Source organism: Lepisma saccharinum, chromosome 6 (assembly GCF_977018435.1).
Source record: "Lepisma saccharinum chromosome 6, izLepSacc3.1, whole genome shotgun sequence".
In the NCBI taxonomy this organism is placed as follows: Eukaryota; Metazoa; Arthropoda; class Insecta; order Zygentoma; family Lepismatidae; genus Lepisma; species Lepisma saccharinum.
The window spans coordinates 33,584,184-33,597,688 of NC_139234.1; the positions used below are offsets into that span (position 1 = coordinate 33,584,184).

The 13,505-nt window shown below is 40.0% G+C and overlaps 1 pseudogene across 1 annotated transcript; it reads right to left on the reverse strand.

Moving 5' to 3' along the window:
• Positions 1-5,288: 5,288 nt before the first annotated feature.
• On the reverse strand, positions 5,289-11,829 carry LOC145989306 (mitochondrial import receptor subunit TOM70 pseudogene; annotated as a pseudogene). Its single transcript, XR_014441821.1, has 2 exons — positions 11,636-11,829; positions 5,289-7,516 (listed from the first exon to the last, which is right to left on the reverse strand). The product of XR_014441821.1 is annotated as a mitochondrial import receptor subunit TOM70 pseudogene (transcript).
• Positions 11,830-13,505: the final 1,676 nt, after the last annotated feature.

Consider the following 13,505-nt stretch of genomic DNA (forward strand, 5'->3'; position numbering starts at 1 on the left):
TTGGCAGAGTTGGAATGAACATATTATTTGGTGATTGGCGCAGCAAACTTCTAAATGAGTTTCCTGAAACTGATTATGTTCAAAAAGAAGATTCTACACATGCATGCTTAGGTCTGGAATCAAAAGATTCGCTACCAGATGCTTGTTCGAAAATTCAGCGTGCAGGCATAATGGATACTCCAAAGGTACATGTACAGAAGATTGATGACGTGGGTGAATGTTCACGAACATCAAATGTGCAAGGGCAAACTAGCAAAGTCATGATTCTGAACAAACACAAAGCCGACGTACATAATTCAAGTAATGTAAAACAAATGAACATTGAAGACTGTCGTTCACAATTACTGACATCTTTTGCAGAATTGTTTAATGAGGACATTAGTACACCTATTAAAGATTTCAAGGTATCAATACCTTTACAGAAGAATGCTAGGCCTGTGTTCAGGAAAGCGTACAGAATAGCATATTCATTACGAGATCAAATAAAAGAAGAAATAGGTAATATGTGTAAGCAGAATATTATAGAACATATATTCTATAGAACATATGCTCCTATAGAATATTCAGAATGGGCTAGTCCTATTGTGCCAGTTAAGAAATCAAATTATTCTATACGTATCTGTGTAGATTACTCGAAAACGGTCAATTTTCAAACCGATGGTTTAGTGTATCCTCTACCAGACTTTCCTGATATTTTACAAAAAGTTAAAATAGGAACGTACTACACCAGGCTTGATTTACGTTCAGCATTTTTACAAGTTAGTTTGCATCCAGACTCACAAAACATATTGTGTTTAAATTATGATTCTCACTTGTACAGAATGCAACGTTTACCATTTGGTACAAATGTTTCGTCTCAGCTTTTCCAACAGGTAATTGATTCAATTTTAACAGGATTGGAAAGAGTTGCAGCATTTATTGATGATGTTATCATTTCCGGAGATAGTCTACAAGAATGTTTCCTAAGAACAAAACAAGTTCTGGAACGCTTTAAAGATTATAATGTTAAGGTCAATTTAAGTAAATCTGAATTCCTAGTGCAAGAAGTGATTTACTTAGGAAGACGTTTCACGGCAAATGGAATCACACCAACTGAAAAGCATGTGCGTGCTATTTTAGAAAGTCCAGAGCCAAAGGATAAGGTTCAACTACAAAGTTTTTTAGGGATGGTTGCATTTCAAAGCCGTTTTCTACACAACTTGTCATCTACAATACCACACCTATATCGACTTCTGAGGAAAGGCGAAAAATGGTTGTGGTCTAATCAATGTATATCGGAATTTAAGGCTGTTAAAGATAAGATTGTTCAGACACCTGCTATAATTCCTTTCGATCCTTCAAAAGAAATAATCCTAGAAACGGATAGTTCTTGCTACGGTATTGGAGGACGATTAGGGCACAAGATAAATGGCGAACATCGAACAGTGGCGTGTTTTTCAGCTACACTTTCACCTGCTCAGAAGAATTACTGTCAGGGAGAAAGAGAGGCATTAGCCATTGTTTCGTCTGTGAAACATTTTTACTTATATCTGGCAGGTCAAAAATTTACAATATACACTGATTCAACGACTGCGAAATCATTGCTTGATTCGAATACACCAGTGCCAATGCAACACAATGCACGTTGGCAGAGGTGGAAAATATTCATGGCATCTCTGAATTAGGAAATAGTGTATTCTAAGAAGGTTCCAATAGCAGACGCTTTGTCAAGATTACCACTACCTGAAGAATTGCAATCAGATTTGGTTTTGACAGTGTATGCAGATCTAGAACAAAAGTTACAACCATTATGCATATCTGAGATCAAGGGGCACACAAAAAGCGATAGTTTGTTGTCTAAAATAACAATTTACGTTAAGAATGGTTGGCCAAGAGGAATTGATCCACAAATCAATGAGGAAGCAGTAGCTTTATGGAAGAAACGTCTGGAACTGTCAACAGAAGATGGATTGTTGATGTGGGGTGATAGAATTGTATTGCCACAGACACTGCGATGCAAGTTTCTCACTCAAATTCATGGTCTGCACAGTGGCGTAGTGAGATTAAAACAGATTTGCAGAGATTTAGTTTGGTGGCCAAAAATGACTTCTGACATTGAAAGTTTTGTTGCAAAATCTGATGCTTGTCAGACGAATGCAAGAGCTCCAGCAAAAGGACAATTTATATCATGGACACCGACATCACAACCTATGGAACGTGTACATGTCGATCATTTCTATTTCAAAGGTTATTTATTCCTGTTGTGTGTTGATGCTCACACGAAATTTTTGAATGTTTGGCAATGTTCTAATTTAACGGCTCAGGAAGCAATTAGACATTTAAAAAGCCAATTTTACATACTTGGTTCTCCAAAAGAGTTAGTCTCAGATAATGGACAACCCTTTGCAAGTAAACAATTTAAGATGTTCTGCCAAAGGTTGGGCATTGAACTAAAGCATTCCTGCCCATATAAACCTTCGGGAAACGGGTTGGCTGAGAGAACAGTCAATACCGTGAAAAGGTATCTAACCCTCATAGGAGATTTTCCAAAAGGGGATGTTAGAAAATTAAATACTGAAGTAGAATCACTACTGCGTACAGTAATACACTGGCATAACAACACTCCATTGCCATCAACTGGAACATCTCCAAGTTCATTAATGTTTTCTTACAACACTGCAAGTAATATAATCATTAAAGATGACACTGAAAATGTTCATCATGAATGTGAGAAATTTTCAATTGGAAATAAAGTATATTATTACTGTCCTGAAAGAAAGATATATCGGAAAGGAGAGATTATTGAAAGATGCAGTTTTGCTGTGTATAAAGTAAGAGATGTAGAAAGTGGCAGATACAGAAATGTACACTATTCATTTTTAAAGATTCTCCATGAAACAGGAGGAGATACAAATAAGTCAGAAATATCCAAGGAATATGACGATAGTGCATATCATGCATATTTATATCATCCAATTAAAAATGAAATGCATCGGCAGGAACTAAGCGACAGTGAAGAACACAATGCTCACAGTTCGTCTCCGAAGCAAGAAAGTAGATCATATTCGAAGGAAGCGAGCAGCATTGGTCCAGGAACAAGTTTGTCTTCGAAGGGAGGAAGTGATTTTGTAAGAAGGAAATCTGAAAGAGTAAAAAGGCCAAGAGTGTTTTACCCCTCATAAATTTGTTTCTCTAGAAGGGGAGGAGATTGATATATATTATAAAATACATTATTGTATGTGGTGAACTAGCAGTTATGGCCAATGTACATAGTCTGTGCATAGCAACAATTATGCATCTTGTTTATGTGTCTTATTGATGTTTAAGTTTTAATCATGTAATCCACCTTGTTACAAGTTTGAATATATTTAATTATGAAGTTCCAATCTTGAGATGTTTATTTCTGTTTATGTCATTAATATTAGGACATAACACACCCTCTTCTTAGAAGTATTGACAAAATTAAAGGTTAATTTTTGTAACCAAACAACAAATTATGGCATGTTAAATAGTATTTTTTATCAATTAATTTATTACACCGTAATAAAAAGCACCTAACAAACTTATTTCAGATGTTTGCTCATGAGGGAAAGGATTTGCATGTTTGTAAAGAGAGGTCATAAAGATGGTGAATACATATTTAGATAACGAATAATTATTTGCACAGTCGTACGTAGTACGACTATGTTCACGTTCATCAATCAAACGCTGCAATCTAGTTCATGTGACACAATTTCTTTCTTCTTAGTCCGTGTTCGATCCTTTCATTTATTTGTTTCCGTTTCGTTCTGTTCCCTTTTCATATCCCAACAGTATAACTAAGACTACTCGCACTACAACAACTACAGATTGTGTTTATTTTTTAAGTATAAATAAGTAATGTGTATTTTGTAGCCTAGTGATATTTGGTGAATTATATTTTAATTTTTCCACCCTCTTCCATTCTTCATACACATTTTCAAAGGGGTGGGTGTAACTATCCACATAACTGATTTACATCTTCAAATGTACAGCAACGGACACTTCTGGATTGTAACTATCCCATTAATTTTCAATGCAACCATTACAACCTAGATGTGTCTATGACTGTACACCCCGCTCTTCCACGCATGAGGTCACAGAATGAAAGCTATGAAAACTTGCTTCACCTACTCGCTTAAGAATTAAGAGAGGGCTTACCATGGGGATTTTGATTGATTTGGTATTTTAAGTCCACTTTATGCGCAGTAAGGCTAATTGGGACTGTACCTACAGTTTAAAGTGGGATCCGAACCACTATGTGCCTCCACCGGGTATCGAACCCGGAACCCCTTGATTACAAGGCGACGACGCTACCACAGCGCCATGGGAGAGGCACTTACCATGGGGATATTACACACGAGAATTATAAATTGAGGAAGTTTCTGGTGAATAAGTTTATGGCATTCTTATTCTATTATGGTGTCATTCAGCATAGCTGAAAAAATAGCTTGAGTCGTCAGTCGTGTCATTCTGTGTCAAAGAGGCCTAGTAAATAATAACGCAACGCAAACATCAATACATTTGATCTGACCCTCTATCTACTTGCGAGAGACAACGATCCATCAACAAGTGAGCTGTCGGCATGTTGGACACTAGCAAACTTGAAAGTTTTATGTGAGGTAGAAAGAAGGGGGCGTTTGGATAAATACACATGATTTTTAAAATTCCAAAGGCACGTCATTGCCCTCCTTGCTTATCTTCCAGTTGATCCTACTCTAGACTTGTCGGATTTCAGACTGTCTGCGGGTTTGCGACGTAGTTTTGTCAAATGGTTTGTAGTTGGTATCTATGAAAGCTGGGGGTGGGGGTTGCTCATTCACTACCTCGCTTTTTATTTAAGAAAAAAATCTTTTGATGTAGCATTATGCACAATTTGGTAACGTATCGCGAGTATGCTCTCGTTCACGGATACCTGTAGATGAAAACAAAATAGTAGACGAGTTCTCCGCAGATAACACATTCCCATGAATGTACAAAGAAGCTGTGAGGTAGGGTGTCACAGGTTCTTGATCTGAAACCATACTTGAAGTAGTATCATCAGCACCTCACTGCGACTGCGTTTACACCAAGAATCACCCCCAAAGGGCATGTGTTCGCAAAGCCACTTATGCAGGGAAAAAATATAATCCTTCAGTTCACACACCCCAAGAATTGAACCGGTGTGTCTCACGTAATATCCAAAATCGATGTGACGTGACGACTGCAGATCACCATTGTACTCCTATATATTATGTTATAATTATTGGTAATGTAAATTAAATATAAACTTTGCAGAGCTAGTGGGTTTATTTGTGTTTAACCGGACAGAATCTGTTTGAAAGGATCATGGTGGATGTCAATGTGTTTTTTCAGGGGAACCAGTTGAGTCTGAGTCGAACACTGCTTCTCTGTGATTTCATCTGCGTCTGACGGTCGAAGCACCTTGGCAACTTTATCCAAAGGAGTTTCAGAATGTTCGATTATCTTAAGCTGGACTTGTGCAGTGAACCGAAGCGAGAACAGGTACGACATCTCTAGTTCCGTCTTCGCCAGAGGGATGGCTTTGTCGAAATGTTCGACGGCACATTTGAAGTTGCCCCTCTGCACCTCGATGACCCCTAAGGTCTCGTACGCGAATTCGCATCTTTCGTCGATGCTGAGAGCCTTGGAGATCATCCTCTTCGCCTTCTCCACGTTGCCCGTCCACTGGAGCGTCAGGAGTCCTCGGTGAACGTAGACGGAGGAGTTCTCGGGATCGATTTCTGCGGCCTTCCTCAGGAAACCTTCAGCCTCTTTGTAGCGCTGCTGATCGCACAGCACGATCCCGAGGAGCGAGTAGCAGTCGGAACACTTTGGGAACTTCTTGATGGCTCCGTGGAACGATTCGATGGCATCTTTCATCTTCTCGATGTCTCTCACGGAGAACGCGTAGCGGTAATCGGTGTAACACTTTTGCACGAACGCCAATGCGAACCTTGGGCTCAAGGAGATCGCCTTGTTGAAGTCGCTCATCGCTTCGGGTACCTTTTCCAGGATCAGGTGAGCCTGTCCTCTGTGGTGGTAGATGTCTGGGTTTCTGGGATCGAGGTCGACGGCCGTGTTGAAGTCCGCCATACATCTCTCTGGGTCCTCCAGCTGTATGAACGTGGTGGCTCGTTTTATCAACGCGTTCACTCTCACCTTCACGTACACGTCTTTGCTATCCGCGACAATGTTGAAATCCTCCAAAGCTTTGTGTTGATCGCCCGATAGGAGGTAGAATGTTCCTCTCAGAAGATGCGTCTCCATCTTGTACCGGCTCTCTTTCTTCTCCAGCTCTCCTTCCAGAGCAACCATAAGCAGATCGTAGTTGTGGGCCTTAAGGGCCTTTTGAGCATACAAGTACCCTCCCTGCTTGGCTTCCTTCTCCTTAATAGCGCACCAGTCGTTTGGACGAATGATAAAGGTCCTGGTGAAATCATCCGACGTAAGCACTCGACGTGTTCCGGTTCTTGATCTTCTGCTCCGCACTTTTCTCGTTGGTTCTGTTTCCTGATCCTCTTCTTCAATATTTTCACTTTCCTCCTTTGTGAATATGTTCTTCGTTGGATCCTCCATGAATGATGAGAAGTAAGTTTTGATGAAGTGACGTGAAGGCATGGCTAGTTGCCTCTTGGACATTGCTTCCTTCGCGTGCGCCCTTCCAAGTTCTTTCAAGATCTTATCGGCGGCCATGAGGGAGTCTGCGTTCTCGAAACGTTCCATGATGCACAGCGCGGTAATGTCCTCCAAAGCGTCTTCTAGTTCGTTGTTCAACTGAGCTGCCCTGGCTCGCAACAGAAGGGCTTTGGCGCACGTTGGATTGATCTCCAAGACTTTGCAGCAGTCTTTCTTGACCGCCTCATAGACTTCCATCTTCTCGTATATCACAGCCTTGTTCAGATACAGCTTGCACAATTCAGACTTTCTCTCTGGAGGACAGTAGCGGATGGCCGTGGAGTAGGCTCTGACCGCCTCTCTGTATCGACCGGCTTTGTACAGCTTGTTGCCTCTGAACATGAAGACCTGAGCTCGTTCCCAGAACGGCTCTATATCTGCATCTTCTTCAACCTCTAAATCTAGCAGTTCTGCCTCCATGACATTGGCCGTCTCCACTGACCTCTCATCCGCTTCTTGTCCCTCTGCCTCGTTCTGCTCCTCTTCTTCTTTTTCGTCCTCATCCTCCTCCTCATCTTCATCATCATCGTCGTCATATATATCAAATTCTGGGGTGTTGTCTGGGGCGTTTTCTGGGATCATGGTTCGAGACTTGAACTTGTAGAGGTCCGTGCGGGAACCTTCGTCGTCGTTCCCGCTGAGAAAGTACCAACAGCCGAAACCGAAGACAAGGGGCGTCCCGATGGCCACTGCCGTCTGCCATTTCATGAACGAGGAGCTTGCTGCTGCAGACGCAATGGCACTGTACGTAGCCCTGCCTAATCCCTTGAACGGGGAAGCGTCCACCGAAGGTGACTGCGGCCTCATGAAACCAAACATCTTGCTCTGGGAGTTCCTGCAACTGAGATTCGACAACCAATTACACGAAGGCATACAGCACTTAAAATCGACACTTGCGTGGATTTGCCGAAGAATGAACAGTTACTTAAGACGAATGTGTGAGCTGTCAGTAGTGACTTTGATTTTTCGTATACGCGATAACACGGAAAAATGTTAATTTTTGCACACACACATACACAAAGTGTTTATGAATGTATAGTGACATGTTCTCAACACATTTCTAATGCCCAAGAAATCACGAAATAATTCGAATTTGGAATAAAATGCTAATTGTGGCCTCCATCCCGAATATCAACATATAGATTTAACATTTATTGTGTTGTAGGCTTAAAAGTAATATGTAGGCTACCACATTTATGTGTGTATAACATGCACATTTTCCAAACTTTAATCCTAAAAAAGTATGGCGTGTGTTCCACATGGAATAATTCCTACAGCTATAGGAAACTACGTGTAAATAGATGTTTCCCATGAATTTTCACCTTATATCGAAATGTTTTGCATCACCCAGCAAAGTGACTAGATTCCGGCGTGAGATCGAGTGAGATCTATTTACACGTAGTTTCCTATAGCTGTAGAAATTATTCCATGTGGAACACACGCCATAGTTCTTTAGGATAAAAGTTTGGAAAATGTGCATGTTATACACACATAAATGTGGTACATATTACTTTTAAGCCTACAACACAATAAATGTTAAATCTATACGTTGATATTCACGATAGAGGCCACAATTAGCATGTTATTCAAAATTCGAATTATTTCGTCACACGGGAATCCTATCATCGGTATTTGCCGCCCGAGAAATAGTGAAAAATAATTTAATCAAAAATCGTTTCCAATATATGAAACTATCACAATTAGCCATACGCCAATGTACCTATAAATTAAAATACTTGATTAAAATCACAATGAAGATTTAATTTTAGGTATATTTTGTTGAAAATTGTTCTAAAATTAAAAAGTGGATTTTGGAAATAGCAACACCGAAAATTAAAAAAAATAACTCTAATTTTGGGGAGAAAAACACCAACAAATCAAGGTCCCTAGCTATGATTAATTTTGAGAATAATTTCCTCAACAACGTTCCTACTTACATTTTCATATAATTGTTTAACAATCGCCTGTGGGGTCGGTGACGAAACAAACTCGTCGAAGTATTTTTTTTTAAAGTTTGGTTTATGCTAAGCCTAGTAGGTTCAGGATCTATAGTTTAAAGTTGGAAAGGAACATGTGCCTCCAGCGGAAAGTAACCCAGATCCGTGAATTTAAATGCGACAGTGTTACCACTACGCCATCAGGACGGTTCCGGAATGAACTCGTGTTAAATGCACAATTCTTCATTTGTAATTTTAAAATCTTGTTACGAATGCAGAAATCAGAAAATTCAAAACTGGCCAGGACAAAATATTATTTTCCTTTATGCGAATAAGATAGTAAATAAAATACTATTCTTGTTGTTGTCTCGGTTTTCAAAGTTTCCTTAAAATGCAATGACTGAGTTTCTTCGTTCAATCACATAGAAAAAAATATTAATTTTATCGATATTTATAAGGATTTTAAGGTGCAAAATTATATTCGGAAAAGGGAAAAAACAGGTACTGAAAATATTTTTAAAAAGGTGCTGTTAAAATGTCTTTATTCAATGCTCTGCGCCTTCTGTATATAATACGCGCGGACCGCATAGAGAGCTGAGGTTCTGCCGAATATGTCTTGTTGAAGGTTTTGTTTTCTCTCGCAGGTTTTGCTACATTATCTTGGAAATTATTGGGGCTGCAATGATTATATTATGCCATTTTATAGCTTTCGTTCTGCTCTACAAAATGGAGTGATAACAATTCATTTCTCTGTCCAATTGTTTAACAAAACATGAAAGAAAAGGAAGGAAAACGTATTGAAGCATCAAAGAGCGGTTAAAAATGAGATTAATGTGTTAATCTCACCAAAAGGTGCAAAAGGTGGCAACAAAGTGTGTTCATTTTACTTGATTCCATGTCCTAAAATACATATCTCAAACCATCAGTATGAAAACAGCTATAAGGGTGTAAGGGGTGATCATTCTGGTAGTACACCCAACTGTCAACCTCACTTCCATGCAGTACACCCTGGACTGCATTTTGCAGACAAACGAGGCTCTGGCGACTGGCCCTATGGCCAGTATAATTCTGTGTGTTTTCCTGTTTTTTGTCCTTACGTGTGCTGAGTTCTCGTTTACAGGATCAGCTTTTAACGGAAATCAGAATATTTTAAGATTTTAGTTACGCAACGTTAGAGTTGTTATTTGTAACGGTAAGGTGCTGGACCCCGTATAATGTGACGGGTGCAAAAGTAAGTGCTGACGTATCCAAAATTTTAAAATCAAATTCAAAAGAAAACAGCTATATTTTTGTAAAGGAGCTGCTCCGTTCCCTATTTATAAGTGAGAGCCCCTTGCCCATAATTAGTGACTACAGTCAATGGCAAAGAAAATAATAAGCAGACTGGTCATCAACTCTCCTTATTCCCTCCGTGTCTGAGGGGTTAGCACAGAGCACTACGACGGCAGGAGTCCCAGGCTCGAAACCGGCCTGGGCACGGGTGTTTATCAGTGGCGTAGCATGGGCATTTGGGGTGGGAACGCCAAGTCCGAAGGAAGGGTCGGCCCTTTTTTGCTTAATAATTTACTTATGGGATTAGTCGCCACAGGTATTGTTTATTTGCCTGAAGTCTGCTGGGTTTTCAATAAAACATCATCCATGCATATCTTAGCTAGAAAATGAGATGCCTCACTGAGCAACAAATGTTTTGAACTCTGGTGATTTATACTTTTCGGTATGACGCAAGCCATTAGAAAACCTACCTGAATCACAAGCGCCTCTGAACAACAATAGACGTCATTGTTGTGGATGATCCAACTACTGATTGATTTGGTTTATTTTACTTCGCTTTTCTACCACTTTTGGTTAATCACGAATATGAATATGAGTGATGATATTTATGAAGTTGATGAAGGGAAACTCATAAAGAACACCCGTGCAAACGCCGGGATTCGAACCAGGGACCTCTGTCGTCTTGGCGTAACAGTGCCGATTAGTAATTCACACCACTGTTTATTGCATCTTGGAATGGTGATAAACATTTTAAAATAATTTTGTCCACAGACCATTCGATGTTAAGTTTTCAAATGAATGCTAACATTTCCATTGACATAATATTAAGCAGTTAGATACTAACCAAGAAATAATAATAATAAAAAAAGAATACTTTTGCGGTTAAGTGGTAGAGCAGGCACAGGTTGAATTTCTACCACGAGGACTTCACCAACTTATTTGACAAAAAGTGTGTTGATCTTTTAGTTTTTAATGCACATCGCTGTTCTTGCGATAAATTATACAATGCACTGGTCATTAAGAAATGGTATATTTGAGTTTGGTAATGTTACGTCAGTCAATATTGCGTATTGTAGCATCACATAGCACAAGTGGCACGAGCGCGAAGAACCGGGTAGGAATTCTACCGCTGTCGTCTGCTTCAGAAGGCAGGAAGGGTCACATGAACCAATCACGTAGCCCTCTGCTCCATACGCTGGCGTAAGAGAGAGCATTTGCTCGCGTGCTGTAGATACCCAAGCTTTCCCTCCAGAAAGGCAGCAAGGAATATAGAGTTTCTTTACGCCGAACCTGACCGGCGTCCAGGCAGGAAAGGCATTGAAAAAAATGCTGGAACGAGTGTTGTTAGTGGAGCGTTGCAAGCGGATCGCGAAAAAATAGCTATTATAATGCCACGAAGGTTAAACATATATGAAATTAATCAAGATTTACTTTATATTAACAGCATTTACGTATTATTGAAATTTTAGATCAGGGAACACCGGGCGTATGGGCGTACTATAACGCTACGCCACTGGTGTTTATGTGACTCTCTTCTCATACATTTCATAATACTTGTATAATCATGTCTGTGTGAACGTTTGAGCTCTAATATCGGTAATTTGCAGTCAACGGATAAGGCTAGTCTGGATCTCCATCTATAGTTGTCAGAAGCTGGTGGCTTTAGTGCACTTAATGCATCGTGCATATTAAAGTAAAGGAACTATGTGTATATGATCGCAAAAAAAAAATAAAAAAGATTTAATACGTACCTTAGCACTTCAACACCATGGTAAAAGAAGAGTGCGTATAATGTTTAACTGATCAGAACCATTATTTGTCTGTGAACATGAGCGGAGCATCTGCAAATTTTTCTTCCATATTATTTAGAACTTTTTTTCTACATGTTTACCACAACACTAAATTGGTGGCCACATGTCGAAAGAGGCCTTCGGCGGAAACACTGGTTCCGTTGCTGCTCAACATAGCTGTAAAGATGAATGGTATTGTTGAAACTGAATTTCCTAGCTGCAATATAAATTTTTGTTTTGTATTGTGTATCATTTACAAATAAGCCCAAGGAAATGTATCTCTGGGAGGAGGCATAGTATACTTTCACATCCAGTTAGTTTTGAAGCACAGTTTCAGAGACCGGAAGGAATGCAACCAACAATCTAGTGAAATAATTCAATCTAGTAAATTATTTTTGCCTCCCCCTCCCCTCCAGTGTTGGCACCCAATTGCCGCTACTGAGAGAAATGTCTTGTACCAGGTTTACAGTTACCAATGGAGACGTGTAATTACTAGGATTGCAATAAGCATTTGTTTCCTATCTTAGGTGTTAGGATGGCGTGTATCGATAAAAATCAGGGTTGCCCACAAGGGGGATGATGGCATGGACCGCACTCTCACATCTGGTGGGGAGGGGATTTATTTCCTCAAGAAATATACATTTAAGCATGCACATATTTTATCTAAAATACGACAAAATATATTCTCGCATATGTAAAAAAGAATTAGAACTTGCCATCATCCTGCAATATGCGCGATAAGGCAGGCCAAGTAAGAGGGTGGGTTGAATTCTCGTTCTAAGTCCACTTTGTGCACAAATAGGCTAATCGGGACTGAACCTACAATTTAAAGTGGGATTAGAACCTCTGCACAATGTGCCTCCAGCGGGTATTGTACCCGGGACCCCTTGATTGCAAGGCGAAAACGTTACCACTACCCCAACGGGGAGTACCTGGTGGAGATCAGAATATATTTCGTTAGTAATTCATTTAGCTACTTAACTGGTTGCTGGCCTCCCCGATGGAGCAGTGGTATCGTGGTCGCCTTGTAATCAAGGGGTCCCGGGTTCGATAACTGGTTGTGGCACATAGTGGTTCGGATCCAACTTTAAACTGTAGGTTCAATCCCGATTAGCTTTACTGTGCATAAAGTGGACTTAAAACATCAAATCAATCAATCAATCCATGATATGAAGAAAAGGAATGATCTGAGGGGGCAGAGCAAGTAAACTGTTCAATAAAGCTACACATAATGACTTTCAGTAATAGATAGTAGTAGACACGTTGTCAAAATTAAATGAAGACTAAAATTGGTAAACGCTGTAAGTGCCACAAAAATTCAAACACCGTTTTCCACGTTAAACTGTGAAATGTGCCATGCTTGATAATGTGGTAAACGTGAAATGTGGCTGGTAGCCCTCAAAGGGCGTGTAAAAAGGCACTAGTGTGAACGTTCGTACGGGCTGATGTGCTGAACGATGCGATTTCCCAACACTTTCGCTTTTGGCACTTACAACGTTTACCACTTTTAGTCCTCAAATACTTTATGTGGATTACGCCATAAACTGGGGGAAATCTCCATTGGCCGTGTGGGATGGATATTCTTTGATAAAATGTAATTAAGGTCCACACAATGAAAAAACATAGCTAGATTTTCCGGTTTCAAATTAAGGACGGTTCCAAGGGTATATGTACAGAGTTGTCGCTATGTTGCTTTACCCTCAGTCGCATAAGATGCTTCGGCCAATGTCCATTCGCTGCTGAACCTAGAAGGTCGGTGTGAGCAGAGGCATTCCATAAAATGTACGTCCGCAATTGGTAAATCTAAAGCGGATGTTACGTTTGGCAATGT